We start from the raw sequence: 19,632 nt of genomic DNA, 5'->3' as shown, positions 1-19,632 counted from the left end.
ACAAAAGCGTTTGAATAATAGTCCCTTTTCTATTGAATGTTTTTAAGCATACTTTTTCATCAAAAAAACAATTGTACAATTTCTATAATCTATAAATTAACTCGATTGTTGGGCTGTAATATATGCCATATGCATCACTCGTCTCTACCACTAATATATTAATATTAATAGCCCCTCCTCAACTTTGTTAGGTAATTAGAATATGTTCCATACATTGAACACACCTGCATCTTTACAATGATGTTGCTAGAAATGGGAAGATCTCTAATAAATAGATTTGGTCCCTCGGTATGATTTAAAAAATATATGCATTTTTGCAAAGAAGTTACTAGTAATTTATATATTTATAAATTAATCTGCATCTTTGCTAAGATCTTGCTAGAAACTGGAATATCAAAACTTAATTAGATTTGGTCAATCAGTAAGACTCCAAAATATATGCATCTTTGCTAAGAACTTTATAGCAATTTAATGGTCTATGAAATATACTATTCAATAAGGCCTATTAATCATATCAGGTGCATTCGATTTGTTGGACTTAATTAAAAGTTGAATAAAACTGGTTTTCTTTAGTTTTACGACATTGGTGATGACATGCATTTATGCAAGAATCCTCCATTATGCTGGTTTTATAAACAATGAGAGGGATTGCTATTGTGGGATTCCCCAATATATCTTTGTCATAATAAATCTTCTATATGCTCATATAGAATATGCTGTTTCCTTATGATTACTCTTTTTTTTTTAATAAGATGAGTCATATACAACTCAACGCAATGTCACAAACCGTTATGTCTATTTATAGGGGGGCAGGTTCCAACATGGAGAGAAAGTAGTACAGAAGCATAGTATAATAGCAATTTCCGGAGAAGTAGACATGGCGTGATGTTTGTTCGGCTTATCTTCTACATCTAGCATACCATCAAGAGCTAAGAGATGAGCCGGAACCAATATCACTCTTGTATGCTTCTTTGCTTAGCTCTTCCTTATGTCTCCTATTGAAGGCCCATCAGCAGCAGCTTGTGTTTGATCATGGTAGTTCGGTAGGCCCTCTTGTAAATTTCACTCTACTGCATGTTAAGCTATTTTGCTTTTTTATATGTGGTTTTTAAATACTTAAAACAAGTTTGGTTTTAAAGAAATGTAGAAATGAAAGATGAATGCAAGACAACTTTGGTTAATTAAGGACTACTATAAAATCATCTTTTCTGATGCTCACATAAGCTGTATAATTTTCTTGTTAGTGCCCATGAAGGGTGCATAAAGGTTGGCAAGCCTATTCCATATTGCACTGAGCTCCCGGTCCATTCTATTACAAAGTGCAATGAAAATTGTTCATTGTACCCCTCCAGCATGGAAAGTATAAAGGGGAATGAAAGCAAAAGCAGGCCGCAAGAGCATCATAATTTTGTATAATTCAAAAACCAAATATATTGGTAATTTGTGAACTATCAAATGGTATTTCACAACTTATATATATATTATTTGTGAACTATCAATAAACTCATTTATTACTTCTTAGACCATAGATACTTCTAACAGAAATTGACCATCTCTGTTTAAAATGAATTCATTTCATGGTTCAAATTAATTATTAATTTGGACATAATTCATTTCATAAGGGTACTAGAACGCACCTGTTGCGTAGAGAAACCAACCAACACCTCCATTTGTCTTAGGTCAGCTGGTGATCAGTAGAGAATCAATTCAGAAATGTCCACTAAAAGAAGTCAGAGAGCAAAGCCAAATGATTATTGGTAGGTGGTGCTAGGCATCAAAGAGAGCAAAAGCATCCGCCTTAATAGAAAAAGAAGAATAAGAATTGATTATAATTGAATTATACAGAAGAATGTAGCATATTACTCACAAAGGGACTGAGATGACAGCACCAGCGACAATGGAAGAGCCAAATAGTAACCGTGGCCCCATCATCAAAAAATAAGTTAGACTTTGGACTTGTTTGAAAGTGCACCCAACTGTTAAATTACGCAAAGACTAAGGGTCTGTGGTGAAAGAATGAAAGGGTAGAAAAGATTTTATTTTCTCTTATTTTTGTTTGGTTGGGAGTGGAAAAGTAAAGGGATGGAAAAAAATGAGATTAAATAAATTTATATGGTTGGGAGTGGAAAAGTAAAGGGATGGAAAAAAATGAGATTAAATAAATTTACTTATATACCATTGTTAAATAATGATGTCCAATTAAAACAAAAAAGTTACAAATAGCCACACAAAAAAAGAGCAATCACTCAAATTTATTATTAAAAAAAAAATCATGTACCAAAAAAAAATCACATCTAGTTTTAAAAAGAAAAGACAACAACAACAACAACTACCACGCCCAGGCCCTAGAAAAAAAAAAAGAAAAAAAAAGAAAAGAAAAAAGGAAATGTTAATGCCCAGAAGAAGAAGAAGAAGAAGAAGAAAAAAAAAAGCACTGTCATTACCTAGGGGGAGAAGAAAAAAAAATAAAGGCAATTTGAAGAAGCCCATGTGCACATGCACATGGGTATTTTTGTCAATCAAGAAAAAATTCATCCTCACTCAGTTTTCTTCCCATTTTTGAGAAAAAAAACATTTTGGTGGGTCTAGGGAGAAAACACCTAAGCCCCGCCATTTATTTTTCTTCCCCCTATCCAACCAAACACACTTCAAAAAAGTTTTCCTTCATATTTTCTCTCCAAAGTTTTCCATCCACCCTGTTTTACCTCTAAACAAACACACCCTAAGGTTTTTGGTCATTTGAAAAGTGTTATTGTCTTCTAGTTGTTTGTCTAGAAATGTCGCACACAGCTGTTCTTTCATGGGACTTGAGCTCTGTGCAAGATCAACTGTACCTAGGACTCTTAGTTTATGACTTCAAGACCACCATTGAAGGTTTAAATCATCAGTTATGTATGATTTTGTTGTAGCAACTTCAGATCTATCAGTTCTAATGGTATGAGAATGATTTTTAGTAGTGACTTTGAAAGGAGAAGGCACAGTAACTTTTAGATCTCACAAGAGTACCTCCAAAGTCTTCTCAAAAGTCAAAACGTGCCTTAAGGTTTCCTTTAAATACTATGTGAAATAAATCTAAAAACCTAATCACTTAATGGGCTTAACAGGCTTATGGGCTTTAATTAAATTTTGCAAAACCCGTGTTTTGATCAGTCGAATCTATTCTCTCGATCGGTCGAACCTAGCATGTTTCGAATTCTTGAACCTGCAACTTCCTTATTCTTGTATTCTGACTTGCAGCACTTTGAGCATTGCCTAATAAATCCTATAGACTCTAAGATCTATATCTAAACAAATTTGTACTCACAATTTGTTAATTATTCTAAACTTTTAGAACCTAACAACTATCTCTATTGGAAAACCCAACTTATTACTGGAAAACCAAACTTATGCCTTTCTCCGTAGTGAATGGTTTACAACATAAACTCCCCAAGAGCAGCTTCTAATGACTAATGACTCTCCTCATTCATCCTAACAATTTAGATGTTTGGAACGGTTGATAATTTATAATGGTATTAAAATAAATGGTCATGAGTTCAAAAGCTGTCTCCTCTCTACCTCTTGACCTCCCATTTAAAAATTTAAGAATCATAAAACCACTTATTAATATGAACATATGTAAAGGTAACTTAATTAATCAATGAGTGAGAGATACTTCTCAAAATTGGATCTATGTCAGGCTAGTTTCAAGATCATATAGTAGAAAAAGACAAGTCAAAAAGGACCCAAGTGACAGGCAAACCTTACTAATAAAAGGGTAATTGACTTGGTTGTTGGACTCACCAATGTGCTCGCCATATTATGCACCTTCCACAATGGGCTAGTAAACGTGCATAGCTGAGACTAGCTTTTTTTTTTTTTTTTTTTTTTTGAGATAAAGCTAAGACTAAACTTGGATGGTCAAATTTATTGTGCCCAATTATAAACACTAAATTAGGTCAAGCTTTTCTCAACAATAAATAAATAAATAGGTCAAGCTTGGCTAATTTCTAATAATTTGACATGATACAGAAGATTATTAAGCTCACATGAGAATTAAATTACTTTTTTTTAGGTAACTAATTATACTTACACATAATAGGCATCATCAACTTAATACCTTTTTCACCACCGCATGCCTTAGGTGCGATGGTCACTCCACAAGTATAAGTACTCGTGGGGTGTGGAAGGAAAGGGTCGAGATTCAAGTCTCCATGAGAGAGCTTCATACACATATATACTTAGATTAGGCTATAATAAAATTTCTATCTTGTATAAAATAAAAAAATAAAAACTTAACACCTTTTTCTAAGTCATAACATAGTAAAAGAGAAAGTTATGCTAGCCAACCTGCAGAGCCTCCACAAACCGATCAAGACAACAGAGGAACACCATATTAAAACTAAATATTGACCTAGCAAGCAAGAAACTCTATCCACACTTGGAGTTTAAAGAAAATGAATTGAAAGAACAAACAATTAAAAGGTAAAGAATATTACAATAAATCTAGCTCCCAGAAAAAAAAATATACAATAAATCTATATATTTCTTTTATTTTCTTTCATTCCTTTATAAATTCTCAAACACATCAGTGAAAATACCTATATTTCATTCCATTTTGTATGATTTATTATTCCTTTCTTTTAAAAGCTCCAAGCATAAACCCTTGAAGGTAAAAAGCAAGAGATGAGATTGCTACAAACTGTGTTCTTAAAGGCCACATACCAATTGAAAGGAATTGCTTGTAAATTTGTAATAATGTCTAAAAAGTTTATATTGAGAGTCACATATAGTTGTAATAAGCCCACAAAACAAGGGGGCACCCTCGGTTTTTTTTTCCCCTTACAAACAGTGAGGTGGAAGGAATTGAACCCAAAAAGGAGGTACACTCATTGCTTCATGTTGGCTAACACTCTTCACATAATAGCTAGATTTCTGGATTTTTCCTCTATTTTGGGTAGGTTAATTTGTTGGTAATTGCCAGATTTGCAACCTGTTAAATCCCACCACCAACATATTGTGGTGTTGTGTGTTGGTATATATTTATAGGTTTGCATAAATACATACATGTATATGTGTGTCAGTGTGTGTATAAAACTCTAGAAAGTATTTTTAGATAATAATCTATTTGTTTGTCCTAAGATTAATTATTATGTATATGTAAGTAATGGTTCTTCTAAGAACATCCTTCTCATGTAATGGCATGCACTTAACTCAAGTTCCCAATTAATTAGCAACTTACAACGATGCCCTAACCTAAAAGTAGATACCGAATGGGAATTTGACCTCCATTATGGGTCTATGGCTATGAATCCAGGTTGTGGAAAAAGTATTAAAAGAAAAAAGGACAGAATATTGAATTTAAATTGTAACAAATAAATTAATCAGAAAGCAAACAAAGAAGATTACTACATACTCCCTTGTCTATTGCATGTTAATGTCTATACTTTTGTTCACGTGAAGAAAAAAATAACAAGCTTTTATTAATATATAACTGCTTACCCCTTAAAAAATAACTACTATTACTTATCCCCCAACTTTGTGTTTTCTAATAATCCAAATTTTAAAATACCTTAATGTGGGTCCTTTAGCATTTTTGGCTAATCAAATCTCCAATGCAATTTGCCTTTTCAAGTAATTAGAATATGTCAATGGGGGATATTTAGCTTTTTGTATATATCTAATTAACCACACCTGCCATTTGCCAATGACGTTTTCAAATAATATAAGAATATGTCCCATATATTGAACTCTCATTTCCTTGCAATCTCATTTAGATTTGGTCAATCCACTAGATTCCAAAATATATGCATGCTTCTTTTTCAAGATCTTACAAGCAACTTATTTATTTATTTTTCAAATAATAGGATCCAAACTCCAATTTGTTTATACGTTACAATCAAAACTAAGATATTGTAAGATGTCGGGCAGCCTAGTTGGTAAGATACCAGACCAACAAGTCTCAGGACTTGAGTTCAAGTCTCAAACAACTCGTTATGTGTTGATACTCCTTATATCTCATTTTCATCCCAAACGGTCGATTTAAAAAATAATTGAGTTTCTCACACAGACTGAGAGTATGAGGTCTTGTACGAGAGCGAATAAGGTGCTACTTTGGTCACACCTAGGTAGGAAAACCACACTGACCGCCCCCCTTTACCCATTTTTTTGTGACCCAAAAAAAAAAAAAAAAAAAGTAAGGCTACTGACAATTATAGAGATTTATAAATGAATTACTATCTTTTTTTTTTTTTTGTACAATAATTGAACCTTAACACCATAAATCTATATTCTTTCATAAGTTGTAACATTTTTACGTATGGAATCTATAGACCGTGAATTAGTTATTTCTGAAATTTCTGATCAACGATTCACCAACCAGAGTTGGTGCACGGTTATGTTTGAGCTTGAAGATTCATTAACCATGAAGTACGTGCATTTTTGTGAAATTGATGAGACATGCTATATATTCATACTAGATTTCGTGCCCTAACTAAAGAATATTGATCCTCCATTAGGCATATGCCTATTAATGAAGGATCAATGGGTTTGTGTGGATGGGTCCTATGCATAGTTTATAAATAAAAAGGATTGCTAATGGAATTCCTAAATCTTGATCGTGGCAAATGCTCCACAATCCGTATGCTTAGTATACACATGTCATATAGCATAGGACCCATCCACACAAACCCTTTTCAGTTTTCATCCCTATATATAGAAAGTAAGTTCCAACTTTCCAAGTATGGAGGAGAAAGTTCTAAAAACTACTCATTCCTGAGGAAGTAGACAATGTGTGATATTGGGGTACGGCTCGTCTTCTACTTTCACATCCAAAGCTCCGAGATGAGCGGAACCAATTTCACTCCTGTATGCTTCTACTTCTTCTTTGGTTGAGTGGGATTGAAGCCGTCATCAGCTGCTTAAGTGATCATAATACCTTGAGAATCTCTCTTGCAAAGTTTCTGTACATTTTATCTTCAGTTTGTTCTTACTCTATAATTTGAACTTACACATGTTTGTTTCTATTGCTAGAATGATAGCAGAAAAAGCTCAATTCTTTAGACCATCTTTGTACTTTAAAGAGTCATTTTCAAGGTAATCTTTTTGAGGTTTACTTTTCAAAGAAAAAAAAAAGTGCTGGCTAGTTATATATTGCTAGACTATTTCTCCACACACAGAATACTAGCATACACCGAAGCAGCTTGGTATTTTCCTTATCAATATCTTTAAAGAAAACTCCTACCTGTTATCTCTTCACTTTTGTGCTTACAAATTTCTTCAGATAAAGCTGTCATATTGCATCACTAAAGGTGGGCGGGCAGTGAATTTCTTAGGTAGCCAGCAGAGTCATTTGCCATTTCTGTAATCAATCCAAAACTCCAACTCCAAGGAAACTAGAAGAAGTTGAAATTCCAAGAAACACATTCAAAGGTTAGTTACTTCGTTAAATATCAACATAAAATAATTGTATTTTCAATATGATAAGGTTCTTGACTTCTTGCTTCTATTGATTGCACGTCTACACTATTAACAATATTACTTTCTTACTAAATGAAGTCTTCATTTAAAAATTACAAAAACCGAATTACTCAAACAGTGCAATATATTCAGACATCTCAGAGGGTTGCTATCATTCAACTAAGCAAAAATCTACAATTCTTTTTCTTTCCATGATAAAAAGTCATCAAATATCTTACAATAAAGCCGAATCACAGTTCACCTTTATTCTTATATGTAAAGTGATCAAGCCAAATAATCAAATATTACAACCAAAAAAATTGTAAATTATGATTATACATGTTTGCTTCCCAACCCCCAAAAAAAAAAGTTAAGCCAAATAGATGTTTTAATCTATGAAGCACGGGTGCGTTCTGGGACTCGGGTGCGAGTGCGAGTGCAAGTGAGGATGCGGGACTCGGCGATTAAAAAATTATTAAAAATATTTTTATACAGTGAATTTAATATTTTTATAAAAAAAAAAATTCAAATAAATGGTAGAATTTATTATTAAAAAACAACTATTTATGATTTGTTTTTAATAAAATCAATACTTTTGGTAATTGTAAACAAAAAACCACATTTCAAGTAAGTTTCTTTACTCATTTTCCAATTCCCAAACCCACCCACATTAAATAATTGACTTTCCCACCTACTTAATTTATATTCTTTTGTTATATACCTTTATTCTTCTTCCATCCATTTTTTTTTTGTCTTCTCATCTTCTTCTTCCTTCTCTTTTTTTTTTTTTTTCCTCTCACAAGGCCACATGAAGCAGAAGAATGGCAGCTGCTGCCCATTTTGGCCTGTTTCAGCGGCTGTTTCAGCCAGAATCAGCCTGTTTTGGTTGCCGTTTCAGCCGGAATCGGTCGTATCGGCATGTTTCGGTGGTCGTTTCGGCCGTATCAGTTTCCATTTCTGCCGGAATTGGCCCGAATCGACGTGAATTGGCACGAATCTGGCTGAGTAGGCTCTAATCGGCGTGAATAAATTTTAAAAAAAAATTAAAAAAAATTAAAAAATAAAAAAATAAAAAGGGGGAGAGTCGGCAAGTCGGACGTCGGATGCCGCATCAGATTCCGGTACGGCGACCTTGGAGCCGTGTCAGTGCTTTCTAGGTTTTAAAAGTCAATTGATTGTAATCAGCAATCAAAATTTTTGGAAATCCAAGCTGCTGATTTTCAGTCTGTTAATTGTTTTATATTTTCTTAGCAAAAAATATAATAAAGGGTATGACTATGGAAGTAGAATTCAAATGTTCTTTTCTCACATTTTCCCAGCCACCATTATTTAGCTATACAGATATTCAATATGTTCAGTGAAGTTGTTTTCACTGGAAGGTCATTGGACACCACAAGTAATCAACTTGATAAATAAAGATTACATTCAATTGTGGGAGTCAATATCAGGTGTGAGGAGATGGGGGGCTTCCTTAAGCCAGTCAGCCAGACTAAACTTCAATGAAGCAAAGAAAAACCATGTGTAGCAGCAGTTTTATGGAGCAACAGGAGGACTAAGCAACCAGCACAAGAATCTTAGGCTACATGTTTTTTCTTGTCAGCATGAGCTCAGGCTTTTCAATGATATATCTGTTTCCTAAAGAATTGCAAAAGATTGATAAATGAAAAATGCAAAATTCATAAATGGATGGAATAATATCCATGGTTCTGAAAGTTTGTCTGCTTCACACTTTTAGCATGATTTGGTAGACAATTTGTGGTAAACAAAACTATCAAAGACAATATGAAGGGTGTAATCACTCATGTTTGTGCACTAGCTTTTTTATAACAAAGTATAATTTGAACTATGCGTGATATGCTCTGAAACTTTAGGTGGATATTGATGAGAGAATCAGCTAGAATCAACTAGGAAAATGAGATTATAATAATAAAAATTTGCAACTAAACAAAATTCTAGGAATTGAAAATTTTTACCGGTACGGAGGATATGTATTAGAGCTTTGACAACTTGTCAATAACTTATGAAAATTACTTAGTATCAGGTATCGATGCAACTTTTTTTGCAAATGGCATGCGTGAGTGGACTAGCCTTTCCCTTCATAGGTAACTTTTCATCAGAGCACATATATACAGGTTGACAAACCCCAAAAAAACCTATCCATTCTCATAAATTTTCTTTCTAACCCAAATTTGGTATTTGACTTGGACTTGTCCCAATTGCAGTCATGCAAGTCTCACGTACATTTTTACGACTTCCACATCTACCATTGCCACAGTAGCCTTAAGTTAGAATCATCCTTACAACAATCTACATAATCACTTGAACAGGTCTACAATAACTAACAAAAATCTGGGAAAAATGAACTGATATCTGCCGCTGCTCATACGGTATCCCTAAAAAGTTAGAATCACCAAAATCTCAATCTACATATTTTTATCATCACATATCCATACAGGAATTCAAAAATCTGGGAAATATGTAGGGCTTTTGCCAATGCAAATTGCATGCGTTATATCATTAGGAGAATGAGGAATGATGATCGTGTAAAGGTCAAGAGTGGCAGCTGCAGTCAGAAAAAAAAAAATCCACAATCTCATAAGGGTGGTAGCTGCAGTCAAGGTTTCTATTGTTTTCAACCCACATCTTTCAACCAAAAGGCAAAAAGAAGCTCCAAGAAATAGTGCAAGTGAGCAGTACTTCAGAAAGAAGGCTCACCAAGAATCACCAAATGAGCACAGGCCATTCTTGAAATGGTGGAAACAATTAGCATCCCTGATAATTATTTCAAGTTCAACTATCTTAGAGATGAGCTTGGCTGCAATATGGCAATCCCCACAAACATGGAGATTCTAGGAAATTCTAATTCATGTCCCTGGCTTAGTGTTCAGAAGAGCAAAGACAATAGCCAGCTTCTCACTGTGAACTGCCAGATGGAATTCCTTCTCCTCCTACTCCACATCATGTAGAGCAGAACCATTCTCGGGAACATAACCTAATTCTTTCATCTTCTCCACCAATACATCTAGCTCTTCATATATCTTCTCAGAATGTGGATGCGATTGGTCACCAGCAAGAAAGGTGTGAATCCAATCATTCAGCTCAACATTGCATATATGTTGGATAACAAGACATAATAACCTGACTGCTCGGAAGCCAATTGAAAAAGTGATCAGCAGCTAGAAACCTAGAAGCCCAATATTCATGTTTGAGCACTCAGCAGAGCAACCCAAACTCTCTCGTTAGGCCCTACTGGCATCTGCTTGATAAAACTATAGGCCTCATCTCATCTACTTGTCCAGAACATCTCAAGAAATTCACCACACAAGCATAGTGTTCAATCCTTGGAATTATCCTGTACTCCTCAGTCATCAATTTGAAGTAATATTGTCCCTTCTCCACTAGACCTGCATGGCTGCAACCAGAGATAACTGAAACAAAGGCAATCGAATCTGGACTGTTTTAAGTCTCGCATTTTTACAAAAAGTACCACAGCATCACAACCTTGTCCATTAAGACCAAATGCAGAGATCATTGAGGTCTGTGATACAACATCATGGAACTTCGTCCGGTCAAATACTTCCCTTGCATCTTGTAAACTTCCACACTTAGCATACATGTCCACCAAGGAATTCTCCAATAACAAATTTGGTCGAAGTTTCTTCATCTCAACATATTCATGCATCTGCCTTCCTAGAGATAGAGCCAAAGGATCCCCACAAGCAGGAAGAACACTAGCAATAGTGACTGCATCAGGTTCTATCCTGTATTTTTTCCATCTGTAAATATAAATTAACCGCTTCACCATTCTCTTAAATTAACCGCTTCACCATTCATTGAATTATTAACATACACTGCTATCATCACATTCCATGAAACAACACTCTTCTTTGGCAACTTCATGAAAATCTCTTTAACATATGAAACATTGTTAGCTGAAGTGTTAGTTACAGCCGGCAAGAAGCTAGCTATTGTACCAGCATCTGGTTTTAACCTCAATGCCTCCATCTCTTTACAAACCTCTAATGAATCATCAAACCTTGCATTTTGCACATACCCTGCAACCTTGAATTCCAGGAAACAACATCTCTGCTCAGCATCTCATCAATAACTCACCGAACCTCCATTAAACAACCACATTTTCCATACATTGCAACTAAACCATTCCCCATAAAAAAATTCAAATCAAGCCCAACTTCAACAACAGCACCATGAATTTTCATCCCAACATTCAAATTATACAATCTGGAACACGCTTTCAACACACAAGGATGTGTATAATTATCAGGCTCAAATCCCTGTCAAGCCATGGTTTTGAAACAAGAAGAGCATCATATTACATATGGTTGTTTACACAGCTTCTGATCATGACATTAAGGAAAACAATGTTCTTCTCAGGAATTTCATCATATATGTTGTGTGTTATACTGGGTTCTCCATGAGCAGCATAAGCCCTCATGAGTTTCATGCCAAGGGAAGGGTTTGAGTGTAGGGGTTGATCAACAATGATCTTAGAATGGAGTTTCTTCAAGATTTTGATGTCTGGGTATTCGTCCAATATTTCACCACGCATTTCTTCAGTGAGAGCTGTGCTATTCTAGGTGAACTCAGGCTTTGGCGTTGAGGAGACTAGATTTTGCAGTTGCCTGGCAGCAGAAAAATGGCAGGAAAGAGGAGTGACTGATTTCATGAATGGTTGAAGACTAGAGTTTGGAAATTGAGGTTTGGGACACTAAAGTCGGATTACTTGATTTAGATATTAGATCACGAGTTTGATATATGGCATTTCTCAAAAAAAAAAAAAAAAAAAAAAAAAAAAAAGAGTTTGATATATGGCCAGTGTCTAACTTCCATGGTCTATCATCCTCAATGGATTTCATAACCTTGGCCTATACTACTAGGCTACCATCAGTCCCAAGTTCCCAACAGTTAAAATGGCTTAGTCTCTATTAGACCCGTTAAACTGTGTACCTCAAGACTTGAGTGAGAGAGAAGGTTTAACAGAGATAATTACACACTTTGTGTACACCATTTCACAATTATAGCTAAAATCGTGTTTTCATCTGTAGTGTGTACAATAGTGTATAACTCAAGAGTGTGCAACAATAATTAGTGAGGATGTAAATTCTTTACCAATTTCATTGAAAAGATCTGTTCCTAATGGCAATGGACTACAATAAATTTCAAAAAAGTATTAATAGACTTGATTAGGTTGAATTCCCACCAAGTAAAAAACTATTATTCCCACCACCCCCGCCCTACTAGTATATACATTCTACATATGGTTTCACCAAAATAAAGTACCTACATGTGGAAGAGTGGCACAGTCCACCCTCTTTCCATTTTATTTAATCAAGGGTCTAAAATGCATGGAACTGAGCAAATGAAATATTAGCACAAAGATACAATCATACAACACATTCAAGATCAAATAATTTTGAAAAAAAAAACATTGAACCAATTTTACAAGAAATAGCCATACAAATGAGATAAAAAGTACAAGTTTATTAACCACTTTTGGTTGAACTCTCAAGTAGGCTACCATAGTTAAATCTGGAAATGCATGGCAGCTAGTCCACATCTCCCAATTATGTTTTCAGGAAATAAGAATATGTCTCATACATCGAACTCTCATTTCCTTGCAATCTCATTTAGATTTGGTCAACCAATTAGATTCCAAATATATGCATGTTCTTTTTCAAGATCTTACAAGCGATTAAAGTTTTTTTTTTTTTTTTTTTCTTCTCTCTCATTTGATTAAACATTACAATTAGGCCACTAGATATTCTAAGGCTACTGAAAAATTTAGAGATTTATAAATGAATTACCGTAAAAAATATATAATAATAATAATAATAATAAATAAATAAATCATTTTTCTTTTTTCAAAATAATTGAACCTTAATACCATATATCTACATTCATGATGGATTGAAACTACTAGAGAATTAGGTCAATAATTACTATCAAAAGATTGCAATTCTCAACTTTTTGAACTAGTTTGTTCAAAAATTTCTGATCAATGATTCATCAACTGTAGGTGCATTGTTATGTTGAGCTTGAAAATTCAATAACCATGACGTACGTGCATTTTTGTGAAATTTATGTGGCATGCTATATATTCATACTAGATTTTGTGCCCTAACTAAAGCATACTGATCCTCCATTATGCATATTTTATATATAAAGAAGGATTGCTAGTGGGATTCCTAAATCTTGAACATGGCAAATTCTCCACAATCCATATGCATAGTATATATGCATGTCATTAACCATAGGACCCATCCACACAAATCCCTTTCAGTTTTCAGCCCTATATATAGGAAGTAGGCTCCAACTTTCCAAGTATGGAGAAGAAAGTTCTAAAAACCACTCATTCCTGAGGAAGTAGACAAGGTGTGATATTGGTACGGCTCATCTTCTACTTTCACATCCAAAGCTCTGAGATGAGCCGAACCAATATCACTCTCTTGTATGCTTCTTTGCATAGCTGCTTCTTCTTCTTTGGTTGTGTGAAGTTGAAGCAGTCATCAACTGCTTATGTGATCATAATACCCTTAGAATCTCTCTTGAAAATATACTGTACGTTTTATCTTCATTTTGTTCTTACTCTGGAATTTAAAAACTTACGCATTTTTGTTTCTATATCTGGCATGATAACAAATAAATACCTCTTTCTTTAGAACCTGTTAGTACATATTAGAGTCACTTTCAAGGTAATCTTTTTGAGGTTTTCTTTTCTAAGAAAAAAAGTGCCGGCTAAGAATATTGCTAGACTACTTCTACACACACACACAATACTAGCTTACACCGAAACAGCTTGGTATTTTATTTATAAATGTCTTTAAAGAAAACTCCTACCTGTTATCTCTTCACTTTTGTTCTTACAGATTTCTTCAGATAAAGCTGTCATATTGCACCACTAAATGTGGGCAGTAGATTTCTTTGGTAGCCAGAGACATTTGTGATTTGCCATTCTGTAAACGATCCAACACTCTAGGGAGACTAGAAGAAGTTGAAATTCCAAGAAACACATTCAAAGGTTAGTTACTTCATTAAATATATCAACAAAAAATGATTGTGTTTTCAATACGATAAGCCTCTTCTTCTATTGATTGGTTTGTCTACACTATTATATTTAAAAATTAGAATCTTTCTCATAATAACGTATAAACAATGTTACTTTCTTACTAAATTAAGTCTTTACAGTTTTCAGCATCTAAAAATTACAAAACCCCTATTAGTGACACACTGCAATATATTCAGACATATCTTCGAGGGTTTCTATCATTCAACTAAGCATAAATCTACAATTTTTTCCTTGATGAAAAGTTGAATATCTAACAAAAACCCGAATTACAGTTGACCACATTCTTATATGTAAAGTGATCAAGCCAAATAATCAAAAATCACCAACCAAAAAGGTTAAGGCAAATAGATGTGTCAGTTCAAAGTCAATTGAGTGTAATAAGCAATCAAAATGTTTGGAAATCCAATCTGTAGATTTTTAATTTGTTAATTGTAAACATTTTTTTAACAAAAATAATAATAAAGGGTACGAATTCAAATGTTCTTTTCTCACATTTTACCAGCCACCATTATTTAGCTATACTTTAATATGTTTGGTGGGATTGTTTTCACTGGAAGGTCAATGGACACCACAAAGAATCACCCTGATACATAAAGATTACATCCAATTGTGGGGTCAACATCAGGTGCAAAGAGATGGGGGCTTCCTTAAGCCACTCAGTGGAACTGAACTTCAATAAAGCAGAGAAAAACATGCATAGCAGCAGTTTTATGAAATGACAGGAGGACTAAGCAACCAGCACAAGAATCTTAGGCTGCATGTATTTTCTTCTCAGCAAGAGCTCAGGCTTTTCAATGATATATCTTTTGCCTAAGAAGGAATTGCAGAAGATTGATGAGTGAAAAATGAAATTTCGTAAATGGATGAAGTAATATTCTGGTTCTAAAAGTATGCCTTCTTCACACCTTTAGTATGATTTGGTGGGGCAAACAAAACAATCCAAGACTATATGAATGCTTTAACCGCTCATGTTTGTGCACTGACTTTTGATTACAAAGTAGAATTTAAACTATATATGCTCTGAACCTTTAGATGGATATTCATGAGATTATCTGCAAGAATCAACTACTAAATTGAATTATAAAGATCAAAAACTAGCAACTAAACAAAACTGAAGTAATTGAAAATATGTACCAATAGAGAATAGGTATCAGATCTTTGACCAACTTGTCAATAACTGATGAAAATTACAAAATATCAGGCATAGAAGCAACTTCTTTTCAAATGGCAGGCATGAGCGGACATAGCCTTTCCCTTGAAGGGTAATTATTCAACAGAGCACATGCATACAGTTTGACAAACTGCAAAAAAGCCTACCCATTCTCAAAAATTAACTTTCTAAGCCCTTGTGGTATTTGACTTGGAGTTGTCCCAATTGCGGTCATGCAAGCCTCACGCACAGTTTATGACTTCCACATCATCCATTGCCACAGTAGCCCTATGAAGTTAGAATCATCCTTAGAACGGCTACATAATCACTTGAACAGGTCCAGAATAACTAGCAAAAATCTGGGCATATGGAATGATATCTGCCACTGCTCAAACGGTATCCCTAAGATGTCAGAATCACCAAAACCACAATCAACATATTTACTTCATCACATATCCAGACAGGAATTCAAAATTGGGAAATATATAGGGCCTTAGCCAGTGCAAATTGCAGGTGTTATATCCTTAGGAGAATGAGGACTCATGATCATGTTAAGTTCAAGGGTGACAGCTGCAACCAGCAAAAAATCCACGATCTCATAATCTATGAACCACGCAGTTTCCGAATCACCGTTTGGCTTCAAGGTTTCTATTGTTTTTAACCCACATATTTCAAGCAAAAGGCAAGCATCGTGTTCAATAGGCCTCATCTACTTGTTCGGAACGTCCCAACAAATCTACCACACAAGCATAGTGTCAATCCTTGGAATTATTCTATACTCCTCAGTCATCAATTTGAAGTAAATATTGACCCTCCTCCAATAGTCCTGCATGGCTACGAGCAGAAATAAATGAAACAAAGGCAATAGAATCCGGACTCAAACCTAAGTCTTGCATTTTTGCAAAAAGTGCCATAGCATCGCAAACTTGTCCATTAAGACCATATGCAGAATCATTGATGTCCATGATACAAAATCCCGGAACTTCATTCTGTCAAACACTTCCATTGCATCTCATAAACTTCCTCACTTAGCATACATGTCAACCAAGGCATTCTCCAATAATAAATTTGGTCATAGTTTCTTCCTCTCAACATATTCATGCATCCACGTTCCTAGAGATAGAGCCAAAAGATCCCCGCAAGCAGAAAGAATACTAGAAATAGGGACTGCATCAGGTTCTATCCTATATTTTTCCATCTTTAAATATAAATTAACCACTTCACCAAGAATTGAATTATTAACATACACTGCTCATCATATGAAACATTGTTAGATGTGTTAGTTACAGCCAGCAAGAGGTTAGCCATGGTACCAGCATCTGGTTTTAATCTCAATTTCTCCATCTCTTTACAAACCTCTAATGCGTCATCAAACCACACATTTTGCGCATACCCAGCAACCATTGAATTCCAAGAAACAACATCTCTGCTCAGTACCTCATCCAGAACTTGCCGAGCCTCCATTAAACAACCACATTTCCCATACATTGCAACTAGACCATTCCTCATAAAAAAAATTCAAATCAAGTCCAACTTTAACAACAGCACCATGAATTTCAACCCAACATTCAAATTATCCAAACCAGATTCCGGAACACACTTACAACACACAAGGATATATAAAATTATCAGGCTCAAATCCCTGGCTAGCCATGGTTTTGAAAACAGAGCGTCATGGTACATATGGTTGCTTACATAGCTTCTGATCATGACATTAAAGAAAACAATGTTCTTCACAGGAATTTCATTGTATATGTTTTTTGTGATACTGGGTTTTCCATGAGCAGCATAAGCCCTCATGAGTTTCATGCCAAGGGAAGGGTTTGAGTGGAGGGGTTGATCAACAATGATCTTAGAATGGAGTTTCTTCAAGATTTTGATATTTGGGTATTGGTCCAATATTTAGCCACACAGTTCTTCTATGAGAGTTGTGCTTTTCTGAGTGAACTCAGGCTTTGGGGTTGAGGAGACTAGATTTTGTAGTTGCCTGGCAGTAGAAAAATGGCGGGAAAGAGGAGTGACTAATTTCATGAATGGTTGAAGACTAGAGTTTGGAAACTGAGGTTTGGGACAGTAAAGTTGGTTTATTTGATTTAGATATTAGATCATGAGTTTGATCTATGGCCAGTGTCTAACTTCCATGGTCTATCATCCTCAATGGATGTCACAACCTTGGCCCATAATACCAGTGTACCATCAGTCCCAAATTCCCGGCAGTTAAAATGGATTAGTCTAATAGTCCGTTCAACTGTGTACCTCAAGACTTAAGTGAAAGAGAAGGTTTAGTGGTGATAGTTACAAATTGTGTGTACACCATTTCACAATTATAATTGAAATCGTGTTTTCAATTGTAATGTGTACAATAGTGTATAACTTAGTGTCTACAACAATAATTAGTGAGGATGTAAATTCTTTACCAATATCATTGAAAAAACTATTCCTAATGGCAATGGACTAAAATACATTTCAAAAAAGTGTTAATGGACTTGTTTAGAGCACTAGTATGTACAATCTACATATGGTTTCACCAAAATAAAGTATACATGTAGAGGAGTGGCATAGTCCACCCTCTTTCTATTTTTTTTAATCAAGGGTCTAAAATACATGGAACTGAGCATATGAAATATTAGCGCAAAGATACAATCACACAAAAAATTCAAGTTAAAGTAATTTGGAACAAAAAAATCTTGAACCAATTTGACAAGAAATGGCCATATAAATGAGATGGGAAAAGAACAAGTGTATTAACTCTATATCTCAACCACTTTTGTTGAACTCTCAAGTAGGCTACCCAAGTTAAATCTGGAAATGAATGGCAATTAGTCACATCTCCCTATTATGTTTTCAGGAAATAAGAATATGTTCCATACATCGAACTCTCATTTCCTTGCAATCTCATTTGGATTTGGTCAACCAATTAGATTCCAAAATATATGCATGTTCTTTTTCCAGATCTTACAAGCAATTAAATTTTTAATTTTCAAATATAGGGTTTGAACTTCCTGTTTTTATACATTACCATTAGGCTGCTTGATATTGTAAGGCTATTGACAAATTTAAAGATTATAAATGAATTATTGTAAATTTTTTTATAAAAAAATCATTTTTCTTTTTTCAAAATAATTAAAGCTTAACACCATATATCTAAATTCATGATGGATTGAAATCCACCCCCTTATACTATGGGCTTAGGTTAATAATTACTATCAAAAGATTGCAATTCTTGACCTCTCATAAGTTGTAACATTTTTACGTATGAAATCAAAATACAATGAAATAATTAGTTTGAAAAAATCTGATCAATGATTCATTAACCACAGTAGGTGCATTGTTATGTTGAGCTTGAAGATTCAATAACCATTAGGTATGTGGAATTTTGCAAAATTAATGTGGCATGCTATATATCATACTAGATTTTGCGCCCTAACTAAAGAATATTGATCTTCCATTATGCAATTTTATATATAAAAAAGGATTGCTAGTGGTATTCCTAAATCTTGATCATTGTAATTGCTCCACAATCCATATGCTAATTATATGCATGTCATTAACCATAGAACCCATCCACACAAACCCTTTTTAGTTTTCAGCCCTATATATAGGAAGGAGGCTCCACCTTTCCAAGTATGGAGAAGAAAGTTCTAAAAACTACTCATTCATGAGGAAGTAGACAAGGTGTGATACTGGTACAGCTCGTCTTCTACTTTCACATCCAAAGCTCCAAGATGAGCCGAACCAATATCACTCTTGTATGGTTCTTTGCATAGCAGCTTCTTCTTATTCTTTGGTTGTGAGGAGTTGAAATGGTCATCAATTGCTTATGTGATCACAATACCTTTAGAATCACTCTTGCAAATATAATGTAAGTTTTATCTTCATTTTGTTCTTACTCTGGAATTTAAAACTTACACATTGTTGTTTCTAAAGCTAGCATGATAACAGAAAAACCTCTTTCTTTAGA

At 34.5% G+C, this 19,632-nt stretch overlaps 1 long non-coding RNA gene and 2 pseudogenes across 1 annotated transcript; 1 reads left to right on the top strand and 2 right to left on the bottom strand.

Moving 5' to 3' along the window:
• The first annotated feature begins 784 nt into the window (after positions 1 to 784).
• Positions 785 to 1,524, top strand: LOC126699293 (uncharacterized). Its single transcript, XR_007646768.1, has 2 exons — positions 785 to 1,043; positions 1,245 to 1,524. It is a non-coding gene; the product is annotated as an uncharacterized LOC126699293 (long non-coding RNA).
• An 8,266-nt stretch (positions 1,525 to 9,790) lies between these two features.
• LOC126699296 (putative pentatricopeptide repeat-containing protein At3g49142) lies at positions 9,791 to 12,173 on the bottom strand (annotated as a pseudogene).
• Positions 12,174 to 15,660: 3,487 nt separating this feature from the next.
• Positions 15,661 to 18,215, bottom strand: LOC126699338 (putative pentatricopeptide repeat-containing protein At3g49142; annotated as a pseudogene).
• Between the last annotated feature and the right edge of the window lie 1,417 nt (positions 18,216 to 19,632).

Source organism: Quercus robur, chromosome 9, assembly GCF_932294415.1.
Source record: "Quercus robur chromosome 9, dhQueRobu3.1, whole genome shotgun sequence".
Taxonomy (NCBI): domain Eukaryota; kingdom Viridiplantae; phylum Streptophyta; class Magnoliopsida; order Fagales; family Fagaceae; genus Quercus; species Quercus robur.
The sequence above is the reverse complement of the archived record's forward strand: the minus strand, read 5'-3'. Positions and strand labels throughout refer to the sequence as shown.